General features: G+C 51.6%; 1 long non-coding RNA gene across 1 annotated transcript; it reads right to left on the reverse strand.

Annotated features, from left to right (window-relative positions):
* Positions 1 to 1,299: 1,299 nt before the first annotated feature.
* On the reverse strand, positions 1,300 to 8,862 carry LOC132535405 (uncharacterized). Its single transcript, XR_009547183.1, has 3 exons — positions 8,765 to 8,862; positions 7,822 to 7,951; positions 1,300 to 1,458 (listed from the first exon to the last, which is right to left on the reverse strand). It is a non-coding gene; the product is annotated as an uncharacterized LOC132535405 (long non-coding RNA).
* Positions 8,863 to 11,318: the final 2,456 nt, after the last annotated feature.

Below are 11,318 nucleotides of genomic sequence, written 5' to 3' on the forward strand. Positions count from 1 at the left end.
GGGGGGCGCAGTAACCCCTAAGTCACTTGCTCGCCTGTGGGGAGCTTGGCAAGTCCCCTTGATATTCCAGAGATTTCTGTCTGGGCCGAGCCAGCGAGATGCCAGCTGCGTGTGTCGGGCAGGAGGCGGGAGAACGCTGGTGACACTGGGCTCAGAGGATTCAGTCACCACCCGCCCACGCTCAGCCGGTGGCAGGTGACAGCACCAGCCCTGCCCGGGACTGTCCCCAAGGTTGCTGAGGCAGAATGTCTCCTGCAGACAGAATTCCTGAGCAGGTGGGAGGGCAGAGGTGGGCCCTGCTGCTGGACTGTGGGGAGAATAAGCACCCAGGCCAGTGTGGGGCTGAGCTTCTGTCTGAGCTTTGCCCTCTGTCGCCACCTGGTGGCTACCGGGTGAAATGCAGGCTGTTATTATTATTATTAATTTTTTCTTTAAGACTTTATTCCAAGGTCGATAATCCTAGAGGCAAAATGGAGTTGGGGATGGAGTTGCTATTACTGTCAGCCTAGATTATACCCTGTGTTGTCTAGTTTGGAAGAACACAGGTATGTCCAGTGTCTTCCTCTTCATAAACTTCCAGAGTGGAGGGAGGGGGCCAAGGCTTGGCTGTCGCTGCAGGCCTTCCCATGTCCCCCTCACAGCCCTGGGTTCCAGAAACATGTCTGGATCCCAGATAAAAACAAACAGACAAACTAAACCTCCGCTCACAAAGAGCTTAAATCAGAGGCTGGGAGACAGGTCACCTGGCAGAGCACATGCCCTGCTGTGCATGAGGCCCCAGGTTTAAGTTCTGTGGGCGGTGGAGGGACGCTGTGGTGTCTCTCCCCCCTGCCCGTCTCCCCGTCTCTCAGAGTAATAAGGAGTGCAGGGCTGGCGAGGTAGCACACCTGGACAGGGCACTGCGGGCTGTGTGCGCACCCAGGCTCAAGCCTGGCCCCCACCGCACTGAAGGAAGCTTTTGTGCTGTAGGCTCCTTCTGTCTCTCTCTCCCTCTCAATATCAAAAACAGTAACAGGGTCGAGCAGTGGCACACCTGGTTAAGCGCACACAGTATAGTGTCCAAGGACTTGGGTTCAAGCCCCCGGTCTCCTCTTGCAGGGGGGAAGCTTCATGCTGGGCCTTCTGCCGTCCACTGCCTGGGAGATGGCCCCACTGCTCCCGTTTCACCTGAGCTCTGTCCCCGCCAGTGTCTCCTGCCAGTTGACCGCCCCTCATTGGAGGGGCACAGGCCATTTGCAGGCCCAGTTTCCTCACAAAAGTTTCCCGTTGGTGTGTGTGTGTGTGAAAAATACATGTATCTGTGTCCAACGGCTACATTTCATGGAAGCACCGGAAAAGAGCCCAGAGGTTTGGGCAGGGGAGACGGCACAGTGGCTCTGGAGAAGACTCTCCTGCCTGAAGTGCTGAGGTCCTAGGTTCAATTCCCAGCACCACCATCAGCCAGAGCCGAGCAGGGCTCTGAGAAAAACAAAAACAACACCAAAACAAAACAGTTTGTCAGCTAGATGGGAGGTGGGGTGGGCTAGCTTTGAGGACCGAGGGGCAGATAGCGTTCAGCTCCTGTGCCCTAGAGCCCACCTTCCTGCGAACCAGAAACTGAGAGCTTCAGCGAACACAAAATCTCTCCTCCACAGCTCCAGCTCCCCAAATACAACTTGGAACCTGCCCCAGTGTGTGTGTGTGTGTGTGTGTGTGTGTGTGTGTGTGAGAGAGAGAGAGAGAGAGAGAGAGAATGAGAGACTGTGTCACAAGGTCAGTCGCCACTGGTGACATTCTCCAGGTTGGCCAGGTGACAGCCCTGTCCTGGTGCATTATGGGGGACATTGCTCCCATCTGGGGGTGGGGGTTGGCGGGGGCAGAGGGGGGCTGTGTTTTTTCCTCTCTGGCCTGTTCCCGTCCGACAAGGGAGCTCCTTGTCTGGGCATTCAGGGCTCGGCCACCAGCCAGCCACCTGCCCTGGACTTTTACGAAGCGTCCGGCCTCCATCTTCCGGCCGTTGTGAACCAGAGCCCTCTGTTCCGAGCTCAAAGGGAAGCTTTGTTTCCGGGGCCCTGCTCCCATCTGGCCCGGCCACCAACAGCCTGTGACTCCAGATGGAAGAGTCCCCCCACCCCCATCTCCATCTCCACAGTGTCTGGAGCCTTGAGGGACGAAGGCGAACTGGCCTTCGGGAAGCCAGGCTGGGCTGTCACTTCTCAGCTTAAAACTGAGGGAGGGAGCAGGGCTGGGAGACGGCATAGAGAATCTGCAAAAAGACTTCCATGCTTGAGGCGCTGAGGCCCCAGCTTCCACCTCCAGCACCACCATCAGCCAGAGCTGAGCCGGGCCCTGGGGTCTCTCCCCCTCTCCCTCCCTCCCTTGCCCTCCTCCAGCCTCTCCCTGACAACTGCGGGAGTCAGGGAATAAAGTGTGAAGCCCGTCACCTAGCGCGGTCAGGTGTATCATAGTTCTGCTCAACCTCTGAGTGCTTTCAGTCCGGGTCGTCTCTCTGTCTGCCTTCCCCTTTGTGTGTGGCCACCGGGGGTGAGGGAGGGTGGAGGCTGCGGTCATTAATGGTGCTGAAGTTACAACACTCAGTGTCTTAGCTGACTTGAAAACCAGAGCACTGCTCAGCGCTGGCTTCTGGTGGTGCTGGGGACTGAGTGCAGACATTGTTGTCTTCTTTCTAAAACTGGGGCCCAGGGCTAGGGGGATGGCCTGGCCAGCAGGACCCACACTCTCTAGGACCAGGTCTCCTGAGCCACAGGGGGACATGATGCCTGGGCTCAGTACAGTCAAGGTGAGAAGCAAGACTAACAACCATGGTGGTTCTGCAAAGGGCTCTCCTGCCTGAGGCCCTGAAGTCCCAGGTTCAATCCCCAGTACCACCATCAGCCAGAGCTGAGCAGGGCTCTGGGCTCTTTCTCTCTGTCTGACTCTTGCCCTCTGTATCTCTCATTAAATTAAAATAAAGAATATTATATTTCTTTCTTTATTTATTTAAAGAAAGGCTTTGGGCATGAGTGGTGGTACACCTGGTTGAGCACGGCGGGTTAAGCGCAGGTGGCGCCAAGCGCAGGGACCGGCATCAGGATCCCGGTTCGAGCCCCTGGCTCCCCACCTGCAGGGGAGTCGCTTCACAGGCGGTGAAGCAGGTCTGCAGGTGTCTGTCTTTCTCTCCCCCTCTCTGTCTTCCCCTCCTCTCTCCATTTCTCTCTGTCCTATCCAACAACAGTGACATCAACAATAATTACAATAATAAAACAACAAGGGCAACAAAAGGGAATAAATAAATGTTAAAAAATTAAAAAAGAATTAAAAATAAGCAAATAAAAAAGCAGAAAGAAGGGTGGGGGTGGGGTGGGGGTGGGAGGACAGTGCTTGAGAGAGACACTAAGGCTGGATTGCGGATTCAGGCGTTTTCTGACTGGAGCATCTCGGAGCAGAGCTGGAGGCGCAGAGCTCTGCCCTGTCGTGTGGGAAGGCTTTGTGTTGGGACACAGGGACGGGCAGGAGGACTTGGCCGGCCGTGTGTCCAGGCTGGAGGACATGGGACAGTAGGGGAGGGGTGGTGGGCTGCAGGGCTGTGGTTTTGGGGGGCCAGCTGCGGGGCTGAGGGAAAGGCAGCCGTTTCCTGAGGGCTGGTCCTGGCAGGTGTGCTGGGCTGCAGCAGGGAACGTGGAATTTGTAGCTCACGACATTCCAGTCCTAACCACACCCTCTAATTTTATTAAATTAATTTTAATTTTTATTGTTGTTGTCATTATTATTATTGCTGTTGTTGCTGTCATCGTTGTTGGATAGGACAGAGAGAAATGGAGAGAGGAGGGGAAGGCTGAGAAGGGGAGAGAAAGACAGACACCTGTAGACCTGCTTCACCGCCTGTGAGGAGACTCCCCTGCAGGTGGGGAGCTGGGGGCGCGAACCGGGATCCTATGCCAGTCCTTGCGCTTCACGCCATGTGCGCTTAACCTGCTGCGCTACAGCCTGACTCCCTATTTTTTTTTTTTTTTACCAGAGCTCTGCTCAGCTCTGGCTGGTGGTAGTGCTGGGGATTGAACCTGGGACCTCAGAACCTCACGGGAGAGTCTAGTTGCCGAGCTATGATGCTGTGCCCCCAGCCCCAAGCCCTGGCATCTATCTAGGGGTGTGACTTCTGCCTTCAGCTGTTACCCGTCAGCCATGGCAGCCCAGGTGGGGGCACGGTGGATCAAGCCTTGAACTTCCAGCAAGGAGGTCTGGGGTTCCAGCCCCAGTACCTCATGTACCACAGTGGTTTCGTCCCCTTGCTTCTCCTCTTCATTAATAAGGGGCCAGGCAGTGGTGCGCCTGGTTAAGCCACATCACAGTGCCCAAGGACCTGGGTTCAAGCTCCTGGTCCCCACCTGCAGGGGGAAAGCTTCACGGGTGATGAAGCAGGGCTACAGGTGTCTCTCTGTCTCTCTCCATCTCTGTCCTCCCCTCCCTTCTCTCTCTATCTTGCCTCCAGGGTTGTCTGGGACTCGGTGCCAACATTAAGGCGCCACTGCTCCCGGCGGCTATTCCCTCCCCCATTTTACTGGATAGGACAGAGAGAAACTGAGAGGGGAGAGGGAGAAAGAGAGGGAGAGAGACAAATAGATTCCTGCAGACCTGTCTAAACACTTGTGAAGCCTCCCCGCTGCAGGCGGGGAGTCGGGGCTCGAACCCAGGTCTTTGCACAAGTCTTGCCACATAGTACTATGTGCACTTAACCAGGTGCACCAACGCCCAGCCCCCTCTCCCCCTCACCTCTCCATTTCTGTCTCTAGCCAATACATAAGTACAGTTAAAATTGGCCTGGATCAGTGGACTTTCCACAGGCAAGAATCTGAGGATAACAAGTGACACCATAGACGGCAGTGGCCAACACGACAGTGTCATCACACCCACAGTCCACTGGCCTCAGTCCACTTCATCCTTTCAAAACAAACAAACAAACAACAAACAGGAAAACCCTTCCAGGAATAATTCTTCCCAAAATAGTTTAAATTTTTTTAAGTCTTTAAAAAATTAATTTACTATTTATTTTTATTATCGGATAGACACACACACACACCCCAAGCTCAGCTGAGCGGGGAGTCAGGGAACGTTAACAGACCCTCAGGATCTGCCTCCCTAAGTCACATGCCTTTTCCTCCGCCCTCCTCTGCTTCCCGCTCCACCTGGCCTCGGCCATGTCTCCTCAGGTGTGGCAGGGACTAAGGTGCGGGCTCCCTGGTGCCCGTCTGTCTCCAGCAGGGGGCTCCCTAAGGCAGCCAGCTTTGTAAGAACTCAAAAAAATGCGGCTTCCAAGCGCACTGCATGGGGGGTAGAAGACGAGGAAGTGGCCAGACTTCCCCTGGAGGGGTCGCCCCGGTGGCTCTGCCCATCTTCTGAGCCTGCCCGGGCGCTTTCTAGACGGCCTTCCACCCTGGCTGCCTTCTGCCGAGTGTGGCCTCCAGCCGCAGCTGCTGGGCCCTCTACCACACGCAGGCAGTGGAGGGGATGGGAAAAGCCCTTCCAAGAAGGGACATTCAGAGACCTTCCAGCCCTGCGAGAAACTCTTATTGGCTGTCTCCTTTCTCTCTTCCTTCCTTCCTTCCTTCCTTTCTTTCATGATAAAGTTTTTTTTTTAATATTTATTTTGGGTAGAGACAGCAAGAAATTGAGAGGAAAACAGAAGAGAGAAGGAAAGATGGGGGTGGGGGTAGATAGCATAATGGTTATGCAAGCGAACTCTCCTCCCTGAGGCTCTAGAGTCCCAGGTTCAATCCCCGCACCACCATAAGCCAGAGGAGGAGGAGGAGGAAGAAAGAGAGAAGGAGACACCCGAGTGCTGCCCCACTGCTTGTGTGGACTGAGGCCTTGAACCCGGGTCCTCACACACTGTAACGCGTGTGTTCAAGCGGGTGTGCCACCACCCTGGTTGACTCGGTTTTGTGTTTCTTGTCTACGGTGATTGCCGCAAACTGTGTTATGGACTGGGGAGACAGCGGTGCTGATGGTGCTGATGGTGGTGGCGATGGCTGTGACGAAGATGGTGACGGTGGTAAAGAAGATGATGATGAGGGGCCGGGTAGTGGAGAACCCGGTTAGGCGCATCCAGCACGAGGACTCGTGTTCGAGCCCCGGCTCCCCACCTGCAGCAGGGAAACTTCACAAGCGGTGAAGCAGGGCTGCTGGTCTCTCTCTTTCTCTCTTTCTCCTCTGCCTTTTTCAACTTCTTTCTGTCCTATCCAATGAAAAGGAAAGTGGTGGAGTCCTAGTATCAGCAGCTGGAGGAAAGAAAGAAAGAAAGGAATGAAGGAAGGCAGGCAGGCAGGAAGGAAGGAAGGAAGAGAGAGAGAGAGAGAGAGAAAGAAAGAAAGAAAGAGAGAGAGAGAGAAGATGGTCCATGATCCGGGAAGTGGTGTAGTGGATAAAGCACTGGACTCTCAAGCTTGAGGTCTTGAGTTTAATTCCCAGCAGCACATGTACGACAGTGATTGCTGGTTCTTTCTCTTTCTGCCTGTCTTCTTCCTGAATAAATAAACACAATATTAAAAAAAAGATGATGATGGTGGTGGTGACGGTGGTGGTGACGGTGATGACAATGGCTGTGACAGCAGTGGTGGTGACGAGGGTGGCAATGGTTGTGGTGATGGTGGTGGTGTTGGTGATGACAATGGTTGTGATGGCAGTGGTGGTGGTGATGATGGAGACAGTGGTGGTGGTATTGGTGGTGGTGGTGGTGGCGAGGGTGGCAATGGTTGTGGTGATGGTGGTGGTGTTGACGGTGGTGGTACTGGTGGTGGTGATACTGAGGCTGGTGATGATGATGGTGGTGGTGCCATTAACAAGGGTTTCAACCACCCCTCCACCCCCTCATAAGAAAACCCACTTCCCTTTCCAACAGGGTTCCCACGTGCTGGGTGGTGTTGAAGGTGTTGCAGACGGTGGTGATCATGGTGGTGAAGGTGGTGATGACCACTTCTGTGATGTACCTACAGCCAGTGTCAGTCTCTGATATCTAGTCATTACAGTGACCCTACAGTGTAGGTGCTTTTCTTTCTTTTTTTTATCTCCAGGGTTGTTGCTGGGCTTGGTGCCTGCACCATGAATCCACTGCTCCTGGAGGCTATTTTCCCCCCTTTTGTTGCCCTTGTTGTGGTAGCCTCGTTGTGGTCATTATTATTACCATCGTTGAGGCACCATGAATCCACCGCTCCTGGAGGCCATTTTTCCCCCTTTTGTTGCCCTTGTTGCTGTAGCCTTGTTGTGGTAGCCTCGTTGTGGTCATTATTATTACCATTGTTGATGTCGTTCGTTGTTGGACAGGACAGAGAGAAATGGAGAGAGGAGGGGAAGACAGAGAGGGGGAGAGAAAGACAGACACCTGCAGACCTGCTTCACCGCCCGTGAAGCAACTCCCCTGCAGGTGGGGAGCCGGGGGCTCGAACCGGGATCCTTACACCGGTCCCTGTGCTTTGCGCCACGCGCACCTAACCCACTGCGCTACCACCTGACCCCCAGTGTAGGTGCTATTCTACAGATCAAACAACCGAGTACTAGATTAAGTACTTTTCAAGATTCCCCCACATGAATGGACTCCAGACTGACATGGTAGCCTGGCTAATCACTGAGAATGCTTCCAAAACTGTGTCTATTTATTTATCCAGAAAGAATAAATTCCTCCCGTGATCACTAGTTAGTATCTGAAGGCCCAGAGCCTGTCCAGAGATGAGCTAGCTGTGGCTAACAGTGAGTGTAAATCCACATTTCAAAGAGTCTTCTAGATAATTTTTCATAATTTTTTTCCAGCCAATTGCTTGTCGGATGTGATTAGATAAACATTATCTTTACCTCATAATTCGTTTGACAAAGAGCTTGTAGCAGAACTGGGAGAAGTTTCAGCTCTCTCATTCTTCATGTCAGCTTGGGCTGTAAGCTGTGATTTCTCACTGTGCTTTCTGGGACGGTCCTCCAGTTAAGCCTGAAAACAGTATTTGGGGATCCAAGGTGACATGGCACCCAAGAGCTGAGTGGCTGCGACTCCTGCCTTCCCACCCTCTTCCCCACACCACCTCACACAGAGCAAGGCAGAGAGACTTCAGGAAACCTTCCACCACATATCACCCACCTTCTGCTCACTTAGAGTGTGACTTGTGTGAGCTCCTGGTATCCAGTGCTCTGTCTTGTGCCAGCACCAGTGGCTAAGATTCCCAGGTGCTAAGAGAGGAGTCTGGTTTCCTTCCTCTACCTTCCTCTATAACGCGTGCTCCCTCCTTGCTGTCAGTTTTCCTGAGACTTTGACCAAAACTGACCCTGCTTGGATCCCACCTTCATGCTGTGTCTTTCCTTCTCCTCTCTCTCTCTCTCTCTCTCTACCTATCTCTCTGTCTCTCTCTCTCCTATTTTGTTTCCTGCCAACCAAAACAGATGGTTCTGAATTTATGAGAAACAGCTTTTTGTGGGATAGAGGAGGAGATGAGAAGCACTGAGATTTTTTTGAATTTGCAGAGCATCTGTGTCTGGCTCGAATTCATTCTCCCGGCTCTGAGGAGTCCAATAAATATCTGTTGAGCAAATGAAGGAAGGAAGGAAGGAAGGAAGAAAGGAAGGAAGGAAGGAAGGAAGGAAGGAAGGAAGGAAGGAAGGAAGGAAGGAAGGAGTGGGGGACACCAGTGGTAGCTAAGAGTCAGGTGAAGAGAAAAGAACGGGATTTCATCCAGGATTTGGATGCAGACCTGGGGGCCTCAGAAGTCCCCCCAAAACACCCACCTTGGAGAAGGAAATGACATCTAACCTTGGTCAGTGCTCAGAAGGACACTTTTTGTTCCAAAAGGAAAAACGTCCCAGCACATGGTGATAAGACCATTTCCTTTCTCTCGGCGTCTCCTTTCATATCAGCTCTGAAATATGAAGTCATTAGGGAATATTAAAACAGTGCTGACAAACTAATTAACAAAAGACATTACACCGGATGGGCTCAATTTATCCTTTTTAATGGTTCTTATAAATGGGCACTGCCAATTAAAATTAATAAAGATTTACCAGCGATCGCCCGGTGTACATTGCTAAGAAGCGCCGCTGAAGGTCGGCTTAAAGTCAGCTTGGGTTTAGGACCTGGGTTCAAACCCCCTATGGGGGCTGGGGGTGGTAAGCTTCACAACTGGTCAGTTTCTGCTCAGTTTCTTTCTGTATCTATATCATTAATAAATTAATTTAAATATAAAGATTCTATTAAAGTACATGTGTACATATTATTGATTCTATTTTAATGAGAGAGATAGAGACTGACCAGATGGCAGTGCTGGTGATTGAACCTCAGACCTGGGAGCCTCAGATGTCAAAGTTTTTTTTTAATTAATTAATTTTTTTATATTTATTTATTCCCTTTTGTCGCCCTTGTTTTTTTATTGTTGTAGTTATTATTGTTGTCACTGTTATTGGATAGGACAGAGAGAAATGGAGAGAGGAGGGGAAGACAGAGAGGAGGAGAGAAAGACAGACACCTGCAGACCTGCTTCACTGCCTGTGAAGCGACTCCCCTGCAAGTGGGGAGCCGGGGGCTCAAACCGGGGTTCTTATGCCGGTCCTTGCACTTTGCGCCACCTGCGCTTAACCTGCCCGAGCCCCTAGATGTGAAAGTTTTTTTTGCAGACCCACTCTGCTGTTTCCTCTGCCCAACAATACAGTTCTTAAGTTGGTAGATTGTACTGGAGACTTGCACGGGTCCTTGTGCTTAGTACTATGTGTACTTAGCTGGGTGCACCACTGCCCACCCCCTCCCTGGTTCTCTTTTATTTAAGTCAGAGCTATTTTCCTTGCAATAGAGACCCCCCTGCAACTTATAAAAACAAGCAGGCAAGCCAAAAGAAGAAAACCTGAAATCACTTGGAATTTTCCACTTACCACCTAAGCACCTCTCTACGCCAGTGAGGCATCAGAAGTGAAGACTCAGAACGTTTCAAAGTGATTGTCGGTGCACTGCGCCAAAGCAAAAGACTCTGGGTGGGAGAGAGGGGTCTGGTCCTGGAACAGGATGGCAGAGGAGGACCTATTGGGGGTCGTATTGTTATGTGAAAATGTCATGCATGCACAAACGATAGTATTTTACTGTCGACTGTAAATCATTAATCCTCCAATAAAGAAATAAAAGGAGAAGTGATTGCAGTGAAAACAAGACAAGCTGTAGACCAAGAGATGAAGTGAGATCCACACTTAGTGGGAATTCACAGCCCTCGAACTCAGAGTGTGGCCCTCTGCAGCCAGGCTGCCTGGATAAGGTTCCTTTTCCCCCACTCATTGGCTGCGCGTCCCTCTGTGCAAACGGTGACTTTTTTCTTTACTTCTGTTTCTACATCTGAGATGATGTAGTAACACTTATCTCAAAGGACTCTGTTATGAGAATTAATTGATATAAGTAATGTACTTAAGACAGTGCCCATAATATTATTAGTTCTAGCTATTGATTAAAATAATTGTAGTAATAAATAACCATGTGTAATAAGAGAAATGAATGCGAGAGCCGTCTTCCAGGGCTGGGCATCACTAGGCCACCAGCTTCCAGGGAGTTAAACATTCTCAGGCTGCAGTCTACTTGCATGTTGGCTGTTGGGCTCTGGCAAATGTTAGTCAAGTCATGGACCCCTTGGAATATACCCATTGTGCAGGCTCCTGGGGCCAGCCTGGACCACTTTCACAAAAGGCTCAGCCGGGATCCTTACACTGGTCCTTGCGCTGGGCGCCACCTGCGCTTAACCTGCTGTGCTACCGCCCGACTCCTGTTCTTCTTCTAGCGTTTGCCCTTCTTCCGTAGCCAGTCAACAGCGTCAGGTTGAGCCTGATGGAAAGTTTCGAGACCTCCTTTGAATCTGGAGAGGTGGCAGTCGTTGACTATGTGGGTCATAGTCTGTCTGGAGCCGCAGGGGCAGTTCGGGTCGTCTCTGGCTCCCCAGCGATGGAACATAGTAGCACACCGGCCATGGCCTGTTTGATAGCGATTGAGGAGGGCCCGATCATAACATGCCAGGTCAAAGCCGGGTTGACGCTTGCAGGGGTCTGTGATGAGGTGTTTGTTCTTTACTTCAGCTGACTGCCAACTCCTGTGATACACTTTTATTTCCCCCTTAAGTGCTTCAATTCCTTGACCGGAAATCATCCCAATTACTCAAGTAATTCTCAAAAAACAAAAAAACCTTCAGCTAATAAAGTGAGCGTGAGATTTCCTTAAATACCCTAACACCTTGCAATGTCATTATCACCACCAGGGTTATCACTGAGGTCCAGTGCACAGTGATCGCACTGCTGCTCCCAGAGGCCACTCTTCCTCCCTTCCACCCTCCTTCCTTCCTTCC

Source organism: Erinaceus europaeus, chromosome 22, assembly GCF_950295315.1.
Source record: "Erinaceus europaeus chromosome 22, mEriEur2.1, whole genome shotgun sequence".
Lineage (NCBI taxonomy): Eukaryota > Metazoa > Chordata > Mammalia > Eulipotyphla > Erinaceidae > Erinaceus > Erinaceus europaeus.